A 15,136-nucleotide genomic window follows, 5' to 3' on the forward strand; every position below is an offset into this window, starting at 1 on the left:
TGTTTTATCTTTAGAGGAGATAGAGACAGCCATGGAAGGCGAGGGAAGCATAATTTCTAAGAAGAATCCCATTTTCATACACTAACACCAAAGAGCTTCGCTGTTGAAAGGTGGCATACAGGTGGGGAGGGAGTCGTTTAGGCTTGCAGTCAGGGACTGACAAACCAAGTGGGATTCTGTGTCACATATTCAGTGGGAGGTCACACTTACTGACCAAAGAGGACCCGCTGATCTTTGCGTAAGAAGGTCATGATCTGTAAGCAATGGAAACGACCATGGCTTTCCTTTTGGCATAGGGAAAGGTAAGGTGAACTTTTGCACGCAAGTTAAATTATGGAAACACCGCTGTGCTTCTGCATGGCCAAATTGCCTACGACAATAGAATACACCACAGTGTTCTGGGAAACATAGCAGGTAAAATTGCTAAGTGGATATGAGAAAACTGAAACCTAAATTGCAGTACAAGCAAATGACCTGCTGCTATAAACTGTACCCTTACAGATTTACTTACTGATTGCAATATGCTATTTATTATGCGTATAAGCTGTAGATTGATCAAAATTATTTGTTTCCATTTATATCATGTTGGAAAACTATGGGAGGTCACTGTTTGAATGAAGTAGAATACTGCCAATCATTCTCATATGTAGAATGAGGAAATTGAATAAGAATTATTCTTGTAATTTTCAGCTGCGTTATTTAACTAAAAGCATAGTTGAAAAGGTGGGAATTTTTGCACTGTTTAAGTGGAAATACTTAATGTAGCCAGAGATCAATATCGATGCTTGAATGGGTGAAATGACATTTTAAGTATTGAACTGCTGAGTAAGGGTAACATAACAGTATAATTGGGAATATGTGATATGCATCAGGGACGTTAGCTGACCATATTAAGTGAAATTTTGCTCTTCTTAATCATCTGAATGGTTTCAAGGGTGTCCCTGAATGAGGTTCTTTTCTAATGTAAGGCCATTGATTTCATATATAAGTGAAATGGGGTTATGCTCACAGATTCTTATAATATGGTATATATCCATTCGTTGTAGTCCTGGAATAAAAATAGTCGATTAAATTGATACTATGTTAACAATTTTCTTTCCTAGTAAACTTGTACCTCCTGTATAGTTAGTTCTCTGTGCAAACTGTTATGTTTGCGTTATGATTGTTAGGTTTCTCTTTGCTGGAGTGGTACTTGAATGGGTATAATTTTTGTGATGTAAGCAATAACTTTCAGCAATTCACAGTGAGACTTTTCTTCTCAGTTGCCTTCTGATAGCATCACCATTTCATTAGCCTTAGCTAGTAGGTAGGTAGAGGTAGAGCAGTTTAGCAGATAATGCAATACCATGAAGGTTAAGTAAACCTCACCTATGTGACATGGGGCAAGCTATGTCATTTCTCTGCCCTTACCTGGTAGAAACGTGTCATCTGTGTAAGTCTTTCTGCAGTGATGGAACTTGCATAGCATCTAGGATAGCTGACATGAATTTTATTTCTGCCATTTCCATTGCAAGGCCTGAGACAGGTGCTTCAGCCTCTTTGTACAGCCTGCATAATACCACTTCTCAACTAGTAAAGGATTTTGATAGCTACTGTGGAAAAGAATCATAACTCTGGAAGCACTTAATATTTCTACTGAGCAATATAGCACAATAAACATGCTAGTATTTTCTAAGTTGAGATGGCGTATTAACTAGACGTGGTCTCTCAGAGATTCCCTGTTCCTAACTATTACTGATCACTGTCTACTGCATAGAGAAGAGGTTATCTCCTACAGAGTGTGTCAGTGAAACTACCCTTGTTCTTTGTTATCTGCAGTTTTGCCCAGCTGTCAGTCCAAGCTTGTCAAACAAGCATACTATGCTGACCACCACACTCTTTTTTGTCCATCCCAAAGCAATGCTTACTGAAATGTGTAATGTTCTTCACATATATCTCTGTGTTGCACGTGTCATTATGAAACTAAGCTGAGACAATTAGAAAAGTTTAAGCATGAATCTTGCTTCCTAACACACCAGGATAATCTTCAATAAAAAAATAGCTTGCTCCTGGCTAAGGTAGCATAGTGTCTGCTGCCTGTGATTACTTGTCTGCTTTTGGGGTGATTTTGGAGTATTGCTCAAAGTAGAAGAACAACACATCACAAGCAGGCAGGAGATTTCTCTAGCACAGCAGCCATGAAAAATCTCAGTGTTTTATGGGCAGTTGGGACCAACTGAACAATCAGTATCAAATTAAGGAGGAGGCAGCTGGGGGGACTTGAAATCTTTTCCTTTCTTGTCATAGATACTGTGGTATTGCCTGTCTCTCTAAATGAAATAACAACAGGGAAGCCTCAGGGCAGATTGTCTGCTTCCCCTCTCTTGGGGAGTCTGCTTTTCTTCCTTCTCAGCATATTAGAGGTGGCTGATCCATTGTAATGGAATGTCAAAGCCCTTTGGGACTTAAAAAATGTTTTGTGCATGGTATTGGAAGGGCAAAGAAAAAAACATTGACCCTACCAGATGTGATCTTTTCAGGTGGCACAAAGGTTTTAAGGAAAATCAGAAAAAAGAATGTACTTGGGTTGATGAAGCTTAAAGCAAATGAAATCATTCCAGGTGGTTGTCCAAACTTACAGCAAATATAATAATTCTAATTGGTTGCCCCCATAGCTCTTTCATTGAAAACTCCTTCAGTAATATGGCAACCTTTGCATTACAGATTACATGTCGGTCACAGCAAGCTTGTTTTCTTATAGATTAAACTGATTCACTATGGCTATAACATTTGACAAAAACATCTGTTAGATCCAAACAGCTATTTGGTTTGGTGACATTTCGACTCCTTTTATGAAGGACTGAGAAATATTTACTTATATGTGTGAGGAAGTGCTTTGCTTTGCTGAATATTCTGTACTCGCATGCAAACTACAATATCTAGGTGCAAACTAACATGGTAGCTATTTGCTGTTTGTTATTCAGTCATTCCTTATTCACCTATGACTTTTTGGAAAGTTGTTTTCATCTGTTCAGTAAGCAGAAACATTATTGTTACTATGAGGTGGCTGTTCATGAACAATATCATTCTTCCTGCACCATAAGTCACATAAGGCAGAAGTCAAAACAATTATTAGCAATGCATAGCCAATAGCAAACAGCTGACAAACAACACACACGCTAAAAATGCTTTGTCCAAATAATTCAGTGCATAATTAACAAATGCGTTGGCAGAAATCTGCTCATTAAAAATTTGCAAGTGGGAAATAGGGTTGGGTAATGCATTTACAAACTAGCTACAATGGGTGTAGTAGGAAAGTAGGGTTGCATCCTCATGCTCCCTGAGAACAGAATCATTCTTTGTCTATATAAGGATTGCTCAGAGCAGTTCCGATTAAGTTAACTGAAGGTATGGAATTCATATACATAATTGAGGTGCAACAAACCCAGTATGAACACTTTCACTGAAAGAAAGTAGCATAAACATGTTGCCAGCTCCAAGGATGTGGTAGGTTGACCTTGGCCAGTGGCTAGGCACCCACCCAGCTGCTCTCTCAATCCCCCTCCTCAGAAGGACAGGGGAACAACATACGACAAAAAAGCTCATGAGTCAAGATAAAGACAAGGAGATCGCTTGCCAGGTACTGTCACAGGCAAAACAGACTCAACTTGGGGAAAATTAATTTAATTTACTGCCAATTAAAATAGATTCAGACAATGAGAAACCAGAAGAGAAACACTAAAACAACATTTTTCCTCCCCCCTTTCCCAGGCTTAACTTCACTCCTTCACATCCAACTCCTCTCCTGCCCCCCACCCAGCAGTGTAGGAGTGATGAGGGTTAAGGTCAGTAAAAAGCAGTTTCTCCCTGCTCCTACTTCCCTCTCCCTCTTCTTCCCTGCTCCAGTCTGGGCTCTCTCCCATGGGCCGCAGTCCTTCAGGAAATATCTGCCTGCTCCAGCGTGGGGTCCTCCATGGGCCACAGGGGATATCTGCTCCAGAGCCTGGAGTACCTCCTCCTCTGACCTTGGTACTCCCTCTGTTGTTTCTTACTCGTCTTTTTTCCCTCCTCCTCTGCCTGTGTGGCATTTTCTGCCCATTCTTAAATACGTTTTCTGAGAAGTGTCACCAGCTTGGCTCCTCACAGAGGCCACCCCTGCAGCCCCCGCACTGACCACACCTTGACACCTACACCCAATGCAAAGAATTAAGCTATCAAAAAATGAATTTTTTTTTACCTTTTAACTTACTCCTATTAATTTCATTATTTATTTGATTAGTCTTATGTTCCTGTTTTCAAACAAAAAATAAGGCCAGGACTATGCAAGAAGCTGTTGGCACACCAGTGTCACCTGAGGTGTGTTTATTGCAGTGCTGCTGTAGAAGGTTTAATTGCAGCAGAAGGTTTAATGTCCATTCTCGTACCAGTGGGGAAGCTCTGTAGGCATACTATGGTTCATATCTTTTGTAGGCTGGTACAAGCTATAACAAAAAAATACTTTTTTTGCCAAGGTTAAGTGTAGGTGGGTGGGTGAGACTAACATGAAGGGGGACTAGCATGTCCAGTAGATTAAGCCATAGTTTGCAGATGCCTTTGAGCTCCTTCATTTTCTCTGCAGGGGTTCTAGTTGACTTGGGATCTTTTCTACACTGCGAGCTTTGATCTTAAGATGTGCTCTGGGAGATGAAGCAGTGCACTGCTACAAAAGTGATTGAGCCAGCGTGGTCTATTGTGGTCACACCCACAGCAGGAGTGCTTTCCTAATCGACTCAGGAATACGGGTGTACTGTGTTCCACAAGCAAAGCATTCCTTGGGCTGGGCTTCAGCCACACCAGCAGTCCCACCTCGTGCCAGGGTAGTAAAATTGATCTGGAAAGGGTTTTCTTGTTTCCTATCCCCCAGAAAAAAAAAAAAAAAACAACCCACAGATTTTACTGGGGAATTTGTCAGCCAGCCAGGGACTTGGATACCTTGCCCTAGACCAAGACAACTCTACTAACTGAAATATCAGCATAAATGCAGCAACATCCTGGGGCTGGTGGCAGTTTGCTTCTGTGCCACTGGAAAGTGTTCTTCTGACGTGTGCAGTTAGCCTGAATGGTAAACTTTATTGAGCGGACTGGCATTGGTGTAGGTATATGCCTGCCTGAGAAAGTCTTTTGGCTGGGCCAGAATAATGATTTCATGTTAATCTACATAAACTGTTGCAGAAAGTTATGCAGACACACTTATTTGGATGTAAACCTCATATTCTCATCAGTTTTGAGTGGTTACCATTTCTCTATATAGAGTATGAATTTCAGAAGTAGTCACTGTTCTAATGTGGGTAGTTAGAAATAGCTTTTTCTGCAATATCTCTTCGGCCTAGTTTCCCTTTTTTGGACAAGGCTTTTAGGAATAGGCTTAAATTTAGTCCCAAATATGTGATTTCAGATTGACGTAAACATATCTGCAGAGAGGCTTATATACCATTTTAAGTTCAAATAGTGCGGCCTACTCAGGCAGACAGATTTTAGGCTAGGGTTTTCTAACGAGCATCAGGTTTGGCATCCAGCTGGTGCTGAAGGCTAAAAGGATTGATAAAAAAAACTTTCTTGTCTTATAGAAATAAGTAGTGATACTGCCTTTCCTCCCCCCAAAAAGAAGAAATGGACTTTCTTGTGTAGTTAGTGATCTTCATCTTAACTGTTTACTAGAATCATAGAATCATAGAATCATAGAACCATTTAGGTTGGGAAGGACCTTTAAGATCATCGAGTCCAACCATTAACCTAATACTGCCAAGTCCACCACTAAACCATGTCCCTAAGCACCACATCCACACATCTTCTAAATACCTCCAGGGACGGTGACTCTACCACTTCCTTGGGCAGCCGGTTCCAATAGCTGACAACCCTTTCGGTGAAGACATTTTTCCTAATATCCAATCTAAACCTCCCCTGGTGCAACTTGAGGCCATTTCCTCTCATCCTATCACTTGTTACCTGGGAGAAGAGACCGACCCCCACCTCTCTACAACCTCCTTTCAGGTAGTTGTAGAGAGCCATAAGGTCTCCCCTGAACCTCCTTTTCTCCAGGCTAAACAGCCCCAGTTCCCTCAGCCACTCCTCATAAGACTTCTGCTCCAGACCCTTCACCAGCTTCGTTGCCCTTCTCTGGACACGCTCCAGCACCTCAATGTCTCTCTTGTAGTGAGGGGCCCAAACCTGAACACAGTATTCGAGGTGCGGCCTCACCAGTGCCGAGTACAGGGGCATGCTCACTTCCCTAGTCCTGCTGGCCGCACTATTTCTGATACAAGCCAGGATGTCAGTGGCTTTCTTGGCCACCTGGGCACACTGCTGGCTCATATTCAGGCGGCTGTCAACCAACATCCTCAGGTCCTTTTCCACCAGGCAGCTTTCCAGCCACTCTTCCCCAAGCCTGTAGCGTTGCATGGGGTTGCTGTGGCCCAAGTGCAGGACCCAGCACTTGGCCTTGTTGAACCCCATACAATTGGCCTGGGACCATCGATCCAGCCTGTCCAGGTCCCTCTGTAGACCCTTCCTACCCTCAAGTAGATCAACATTTCCGCCCAACTTGGTGTTGTCAGCAAACTTACTGAGGGTGCACTCAATGCCCTTACCCAGATCATTGATAAAGATATGAAACAGAACTGGCCCCAATACTGAGCCCTGGGGAACACCGCTTGTGACCAGCTGCCAGCTGGACTTAACTCTGTTCACCACAGCTCTTTGGGCCCAGCCATCCAGCCAGTTTTTTACCCAGCGAAGAGTATGCCCGTCCAAGGCATGAGCAGCCAGTTTCTGCAGGAGAATGCTGTGGGAAACGGTGTCAAAGGCTTTACTAAAGTCTAGGCAGACAACATCCACAGCCTTTCCCTCATCCACTAGGTGGGTCACCTGGTCATAGAAGGAGATCAGGTTGGTCAAGCAGGACCTGCCTTTCATAAACCCATGCTGACTGGGCCTGTAACATGCCACGTGATGGCATTCAAGATGATCTGCTCCATAAACTTTCCCAGCACCGAGGTCAGGCTGACAGACCTGTAGTTCCTCAGATTCTCCTTCTGGCCTTTTTTGTAGATGGGCGTCACATTTGCTGACCTCCAGTCAACTGGGACCTCCCCGGTTAATCAGGACTGCTAATAAAGGATGGAAAGTGGCTTGGTGAGCATTTCGACCAGTTCCCTCAGTACCCTTGGGTGGATCCCATCCGGCCCCATGGACTTGTGTGTGTGTCTAAGGGGTGTAGCAGGTCGCTAACCATTTCCCCTTGGATTATGGGGGCTTCATTCTGTTCCCCATCCCTGTCTTCCAGGGGGCTGGGTACCCAGAGAACAACTTGTCTTACTATTAAAGACTGAGGCAAAGAAGGCATTAAGGACCTCAGCCTTTTCCTCATAGTTTGTCACTATGTTTCCCCCCTCATCCAATAAAGGATGGAGATTCTCTTTAGCCCTCCTTTTGTTGCTAATGTATTTATAAAAACATTTTTAATTGTTTTTTATGGCAGTAGCCAGATTAAGTTCTAGTTGGGCTTTGGCCCTTCTAATTTTCTCCCTGCATAATCTCACAACACCCTTGTAGTCCTCCTGAGTGGCCTGCCCCTTCTTCCAAAGGTCATAAACTCTCCTTTGCTTCTTGAGTTCCAGCCAAAACTCTCTGTTCAGCCAGGCCAGTCTTCTTCCCTGCTGGCTTGTCTTTCGGCACATGGGGCTGGCCTGCTCCTGCACCTTTAAGATTTCCTTCTTGAAGAATGTCTAGCCTTCCTGGACTCCTTTGCCCTTCAGGACTGCCTCCCAAGGGATTCTGCCAACCAGTCTCCTAAACAGGCCAAAGTCTGCCCGCTGGAAGTCTAAGGTAGCATTTTTGCTGAACCCCCTCCTTACTTCTCCGAAAATTGAAAACTCTATCATTTTGTGATCGCTATGCCCAAGACAGCCTCTGACCATCACATCACCCACAAGTCCTTCTCTGTTCACAAACAAGAGGTCCAGCGGGGCACCTTCCCTAGTTGGCTCACTCACCAGCTGTGTCAGGAAGCTGTCTGCCACACACTCCAGGAACCTCCTAGACTGTTTCCTCTCTGTGGTATGGTATTGTATTGTAAGCAGACACCTGGTAAGTTGAAGTCCCCCATGAGAACAGGGGCTAACGATTGTGAGACTTCTCCCAGCTGCTTATAGAATATTTCACCTGCCTCTTCATCCTGGTTGGGTGGTCTATAACAGACTCCCACCATGATATCTGCCTTGTTGGCCTTCCCCCTGATTCTTACCCATAAACACTCAACCCTATCATCACCATCATCAAGCTCTAGACAGTCAAAGCACTCCCTAACAAACAGGGCTACCCCACCACCTCTCCTTCCTTGCCTATCCCTTCTGAAGAGTTTATAGACATCCATTGCAGCACTCCAGTTGTGCGAGTCATCCCACCATGTTTCCATGATGGCACCTATATAATAGTTTTCCTGCTGCACAATGGCTTCCAGCTCCTTCTGTTTGTTGCCCATGCTGCGTGCACTGGTGTAGATGCACTTCAGTTGGGCTATTGATCCCACCATCTTTTTGGGGGCAGAAGCTCTAATTCCTACGTGACCATTCTCAGGCGCTCTGTGGTTTCTAACGCATCAATAACAACCCTTGAGTTTTTGCTGTCGCATGGATCTCCATCCCCTACCTCCACTGAGATGGCAGACCAAAGGACCTCGTTAGCACTCCAACCCTCAAACACTGGCATGCTGCCCCCAGGCTTATTGCTAGTGAGCCTGGTTTTCTCCCCTTCCCCCTTCAAATCTAGTTTAAAGCTCTTTCAATAAGCCCTATGAACTCCTCTGCAAAGATCCTTTTCCCCCTTCAAGATAAGTGTAGCCGATCTGTTGCCAGCCGGCCTGGTATTGTGTAGACCAACCCATGATCAAAAAAACAAAAATTCTGCTGGTGACACCAGGCTCGGAGCCAGGTATTGATCTGCTGGCTCTTCCTGTTTCTTCCCTCATCATTCCCTGCAACTGGAAGGATAGGGGAGAACACTACTTGTGCTCCTGATCCCTTAGCCAATTGTCCCAAAGCCCTGAAGTCCCTCTTGATTGCCCTTGGACTTCTTATTGCAATGTCATCGCTGCCTACCTGAAAAATCAATAATGGATAATAATCTGAGGTGCATACCAGGAAGTTTTCTCTTCATATCTTTCACCCAGGCTGCAGGGAGGCAGCAGATTTCCCTAAGAAGTGGGTCCAGTCTGCATATTGGGCCTTCTGTTCCCCTCAGGAGAGAGTCTCCTATGACAATGACCCATTTTTTTTTCTTTATGGAAGTGATTTTGATGCACTTAAGTCAGTGTAGACCGACTTAACTTCAGCGATGTCTCCAAGCTAGATGAACCATCGTCCTCATTACTGTTTGGTTCCACTTGCAGAGCCTCATACCTATTATGCAAGGGCACCTGGTAAGGTAGGGTAGTCACAGAGGAGACCCAGGCAGGAACTTGTTGCCGTTGCCCCCTATCCGTTGAGTCACCATGTTCAGCCAGGTGGAGAGAAGATAGGGAATCCTCCATATCATACATCCTGTCTGCTTGTTGGGCCTGTCCCAGGGAAGGTGGGGTGCAATTCCAGTAGTCTGTCTCTCATGACGGAGGAATAGAGAGAGATTTTCGAGACAAATGCATAGACAAAGGGTATGTAGAATTGTCACTTTCCATTTGTTGTGGTCATAAAATATGATTATTTTTAGTGAATAAGCAAGGTTCTTTGAACTCTGCATCTGTCTTTTGTTCATGTGCTGCAGTTTCATAAAAGACTTTACCCTGCTCACTGTCATGCTACAAGTGAAGGTCTTGCCAGTTCCACCATGGGAAGGCTGATGCTTTCTATGAGATAAAAGGCTATGTTCAGGAGATGCTTTTATAGCAGTACAATGAGCAGTCTTTGGCTGACTAGATCTCCGGTCATGCAGGTAACACCTAAGCTGTGGGGCACATGTGCCCAGAGTCTTGGATGCCCATATCACCATTGGTTGATATCACTATCCCCTCTTACTATCTGCCCATGTTATTTTTCAGTGAAAACTAGAAGGGATGGGGCATATCTTGATGTGATCCCAATAGCTGGGATGTGAACCAGGACTTGGGCCTGAGGAGGATTTTCTTCCAAAACGTTTTCTTTCATAGTGTTTACTCAGTAACTGCTCAGGACAAAAAAAGTTTGCATGGCTTTCTAAAGTGTATAATATCCTGAAAGCTGTATCTGTCATGCTAGCCAAAGCTAACTTTGTATTTTGGCCACTGCTGTAGATGGGATACTGGCTTAGATAGACGGATCTTCTGTCTGACCGAGTATAGCCATTCTTATTTACTCATTTATGTAAGGTGCCAAAACACTGAAAGATTATCACATGGCTATATGGAGTATTGTAATTATCATTATATTCATTTTTTATTTTCAAAACTATGGATGGACTTGTAAAGTCACCAGAAATAAACCCTTCACTTATTCCAATTACCCTAGGATGTGAAGCTGCATGGGTGGATGAGGGAAATTAGGAATTTTCTGCCCTCAAAATCTTCCTTGCGCACTAGCTGGTGGCACAATACGCTCTCTAACATCTGCATGTTGCAAGAGATCACCAAGAATGCAATAAAAGAGCAAAATGAATGAGGACATTGTGACAGCTGTATTTAAATCAGACCAAAGGATAGCTTCACTTGGTGTCACCCCACAGCACTCTGTAGTGCTTCTTAAGCTGAAGGCTTATATTGTGCATCTTTGTGTAAAACACAGAACGGTGGATTTTTTTTTTTTATCACCGCAGTGAATTGCTTTTTGAAGGCCACACATGTATGTGGCATCCACTGCATCCTGTGGCAATGAGTTCCACCATTTAATTATAACCTTTGTGGAAAGCATAATTTCTTGGGTTTCATGTTTTAAACTTGCTAACTGCTCGTTTTATTGGGACTGCTTCCTGTGCTATGAAAAACAGTGACAAAGCATTCTTTATTCATTTTCGCAGTACTGTTCATGATTTTCTCGTGCTCTGTCAAAGTCCTTACCCTCAGTTGTCCCTCTTCCAATACGAAAATCCTAAAGCTATTTTTTCTCTTCTAGTACAGAAGCCATTACATACCTTTGATCATCCTGTCACCCTTTTCTTTATCCGTCTATTGCTACCCTGTCATTTTTGAGATGAAATGACTGGAACCGTATTCAATATTCAAAATGTTAGGTGGGCAATGGATTTTTATGGCAGCATTATTGTGTTTTCTTCTGCTGTTTTCTGTTCTTTTCCTAATATTTTCTAATATACCATTTTCTTTTTTGACAGTTGATGAGGATTTAGGTGACATTTTCATAAAGCTGTTTCCAAGCTCTCTTTCCCAACCAACAGTTAATTTCACTGTGTGTTTATAGATTTCCCAGGGTACAGGCAAGAAATGTTAGTTATTTAGCCATGAAAACACAGCTAAATTACAAGAGTGTTTTAGGCTGTAAACAAGATGATTGTGGGTAGAATTTAATATTTGCTCAGTTCTACTGGCGATTTTACATTGTTCTAGGTTTTGTTATACCAGAGATTTCTCACAACAAGTATGTGAGGCAGTGAGAATGTTTCCCATGGACCCCATCTTTTTAGTGGGTTGTTGATTATTTTAACAGAACATTAATTCTAACATGCAAGTAGTTCAATGAGTTTTTCCTAAGATGGTTTTGCTAATTTTGCCACTGTAAGGTATAACCTGACCAAAACCAAAGGAGTCCAAACAAATGCGTAATTGTTTTCTGTACTAACTCGATGAAGATTTCATCCCATAGTCTTCAATATCAGATAGAGATGCATAGCCCTTCAATTTTTTTCATAGCCGAAATGTATTATCACTACCATAATGATTGCTAAGACAGAGTTCTGGAGCTTAATGAAATCTGGGATTAAATAAATCACCTCAGGATTGTTGAAACCTAGCTATGAAAGAACTTAAAATAGTTGTTTCTAAAAGAAGTGCTGACAGAAAAAATATATCACTGCAAGTCGATCAGTCTCTGACTTTAAAACACTTGCTATGTTATATTTCGATGATCATTGTCAAAAATTCCTTAATGGGCCAAAAAGACCTCAGTATCATACCATAAGCAGAGATTGTTTTTAAATGAGGTCCTCAGCACTCTCCTTTCATGGAGTACGAGTCATTTGACTTTTTGCTTGTTAGCATAAGATCTTGTTTTCAAATTTGTGGCTGCACTACAGTACAGAAGCTGGGTGTTTTTGAAGATTTCCTGTTAACACAGTTTTCTCTGAGAAGGAGTTCTGTTCCTTACTAATTTTGTTTACTCCCATGCATTATAGGCAGAGTTTTCTTTGTATGGCTTTTTTTTCCATTCCAGTCTCAGTCCTGCTGGTCTGGGAGAGATCAACAACGGAAACATTATTTTATAGCTGTGGTGGGTTGACCTTGGCCAGCAGCCAGGCACCCATCCAGCTGCCTTCTCACTTCCCCTTCTCAACAGAACAGGGGGAGAAAATAAGATAGAAAATCTCATGGGTTGAGATAAAGACAAGGAGATAACTCACCAATTACCATCATGGCCAAAAAAACCCAGAGTCGACTTGGGGAAAATTAATTTAATTTATTGCCAATTAAAAATACAGTAGGGTGGTGAGAAACAAAGACAACACTAAAAACACCTTCCCTCCACCCCTTCTTTCTCCCAGGCTCAACTTCACTCCTTCCTTCCCAACCCCTCTACCTCCTCCCCCCACAGCCTGCATAGATGGAAGCGCTGGTCATCTCCCAGTCTCTCAGTTTCATTTTGATTTGGAGAGCTGAGATGGCTCCTTGACTCAGTCAACTGTCCTGTCTGTTAAGGGCAATTGGAAATTACAAAGCTAGACTTGAAATGCAGAATAACATTGTGAGTACAAAGGGACATCCTCAGCTATTAGATCACAAATAAGGAGGCCAAATACATGAACTAGTCCCAAAGATAGCCAACAAACTCTAGTCAATTGTTTGAACGACATTTAGGGACATGATTTTATGTGCCTGTTTTGGAAAGTAATTTACTTCAGCATATTGGTTTATTAAACCAGAAAGGACCTAGGCCCCTTTCATTTTCACTGTTCTCTCACAGCTGGAACAGCTTAGAAATGTAGGTATGCAAGAGAATAAATTAAATAATTGCTCTTCTCATTGTTTTGATTCCCTGTGCACTCCAGGAAGCCTGATCTGAGCAGTTCAACTGGTAGAAGCCCATAAACTCTCTGCAGAGATTCAGTGCTGGAATAAAAAAATATTTTATGAATGAATAACCCCATAAAATGGGAAAGCAAGTTATTTTGGACAAGCTTTGTTTTAGTATTTGATAGGTGATATAATTACTGAGTCCTTGATTCTTTTTCTTTTCAGAGCATACTCAACACCTTTAGATTTCTTCCTTGAGACCGCAGAGTGACTGCAAAAACTGACCAACGACAGCAGTTTTTTAAATATCACTGATCTTCTGACAAGTAAGTTCTTCATTCTCAGTTTTGTTTTCTCCCCTGTATTCCTGACTTGTATTTTATCCTTGTATTCATTATACGGACTACCGTATTTATTATCTGGGCCAAGTGAATATGAGTGCAAATTGAATAGTATGAAAGTGATCTTAATCTTTCCCAGCTAGAATGAAACCTATCGATATTACAGATGTAATTGAGATGAAGTACTGGATCACCTGATTGTTCCAACTTGTAATGCCAGTGGGACTGTAGTCATATCTCTGGATGTTTGGGGTCTTTTCCCTGGTAAAAGGTTAAATGGTTAAAAACTTTTTTCTGTCACTTGAATTGTGTGGCATCTGGGTCTGGAAATGCTTATCCATTCGCAGTTGGGCTCTTCTTCTTCTTCTTCGTGGGAGCCTCCAGAGGTTACTCATTGTAGTAAATGGGACCCTAAAGTTTTCCAGGATTCACATGGATACAAAAACTGTGGTCATATGCCTCCTTTGCCCTTTTAGTCTCCTGTGCTCCCTCTACTCTTTGAAAGGTTGAGCTGCTTAGTCTCAGACTTGTACTACATCAGGATCAGGAGTTTGCTAACACTACATCTAAATCAGTACCTTACACAGTGCAGTCCACCTAGTACAACAGGTTATACTAGAATAACCTTTTAATATAACTTGTTTCCATAGCTATGCTTATATCTACATTGCAGCAGTACCTGACTCACTTTCTGCTACTGACTCTGCATTGTCTTTCTCAAATTCCCCTGCATTCCCCAAAATGTAGACCTTTGCCCTTAAACCTTCTCATGCCTGTGCAAGCTCGATACATCGCTACCCCAAAGGTAAACTGATGTAAAATGAGGAACCCGAGCCTTGAAAAGGGTCTTCAGACTTTATTCTTCTCCCATTATTGTTAGATTTCCTGGACTCTGTTGTCGCTATACTGGGAAATGGGAAGAGAAACTTGTATGATCCTTGGCTTCAATTCTAAAGGAACAAGAGAAAACACCTTTTCAAAGTTTTTAAGGCTTTTTAAAGTAACCCAGCAGTTGTTACTCCTCCCAATCTGCATGAAGTCCAAGGTGAATACTCTGAGACAAATACAACGATGGTATCTCTCAAAAATAGCAGAAATTTTATAGAAAGGGAAAAATAAAAGTATTTAACAATTTGGAAGTACTTACTGGACTTAGGGAAAGGAAGCTGGAAGAATTTGGAAACTGCTGGAAATAATAGTGTCTGAGGATAGCCTCTGCAGTTAGAAGAAAGAGTATTAGAAGGGTTGGTAGGATCAGGAAAAATGGAGAGGAAAAAGAACAACTTGCATAGGAAGGGGGAGAAAGAGGATCCTTACTGTTTACTAAGAGGAACAGAAAAGAAAGCTCCATTCTGTTCAGGACTTGTTGAAGGAGAACTTCAGAGCTTCTTAAAGTTTTCCTGTTCATAAAGAATAAGGTTTATAAGAAACTACATTTTAAAACACAAAATTATTTCTAAACAATGGAGTGTCACTCATCCTAGCTTCTTAAGTGAGGGATTTTTCTTTTTATATATATTTCCAGAGACTGCTCCACCAAAATAGCAATGAAGATTCTCATATCACTACCACACTTCATCTTTCTTTGTGGTTTTGTATAGCTACTGTAAATATTATGTTGTTTCCTTCTTGT

General features: G+C 42.2%; 1 protein-coding gene across 3 annotated transcripts in view; it reads left to right on the plus strand.

Annotated features, from left to right (window-relative positions):
* The window catches only part of LOC142405940 (poly(rC)-binding protein 3-like), a 558,846-nt gene that overhangs the window by 351,218 nt on the left and 192,492 nt on the right, over positions 1–15,136 (plus strand). For all 3 annotated transcript variants that reach the window (XM_075494153.1, XM_075494154.1, XM_075494155.1), the window contains exon 4: positions 13,388–13,488. The gene's annotated coding sequence lies outside the window, so the exon portion shown is untranslated. The remainder of the gene's footprint in view (positions 1–13,387; positions 13,489–15,136) is intronic.

The sequence above is a fragment of the Mycteria americana genome, chromosome 2 (assembly GCF_035582795.1).
Source record: "Mycteria americana isolate JAX WOST 10 ecotype Jacksonville Zoo and Gardens chromosome 2, USCA_MyAme_1.0, whole genome shotgun sequence".
NCBI classification, from domain to species: Eukaryota; Metazoa; Chordata; class Aves; order Ciconiiformes; family Ciconiidae; genus Mycteria; species Mycteria americana.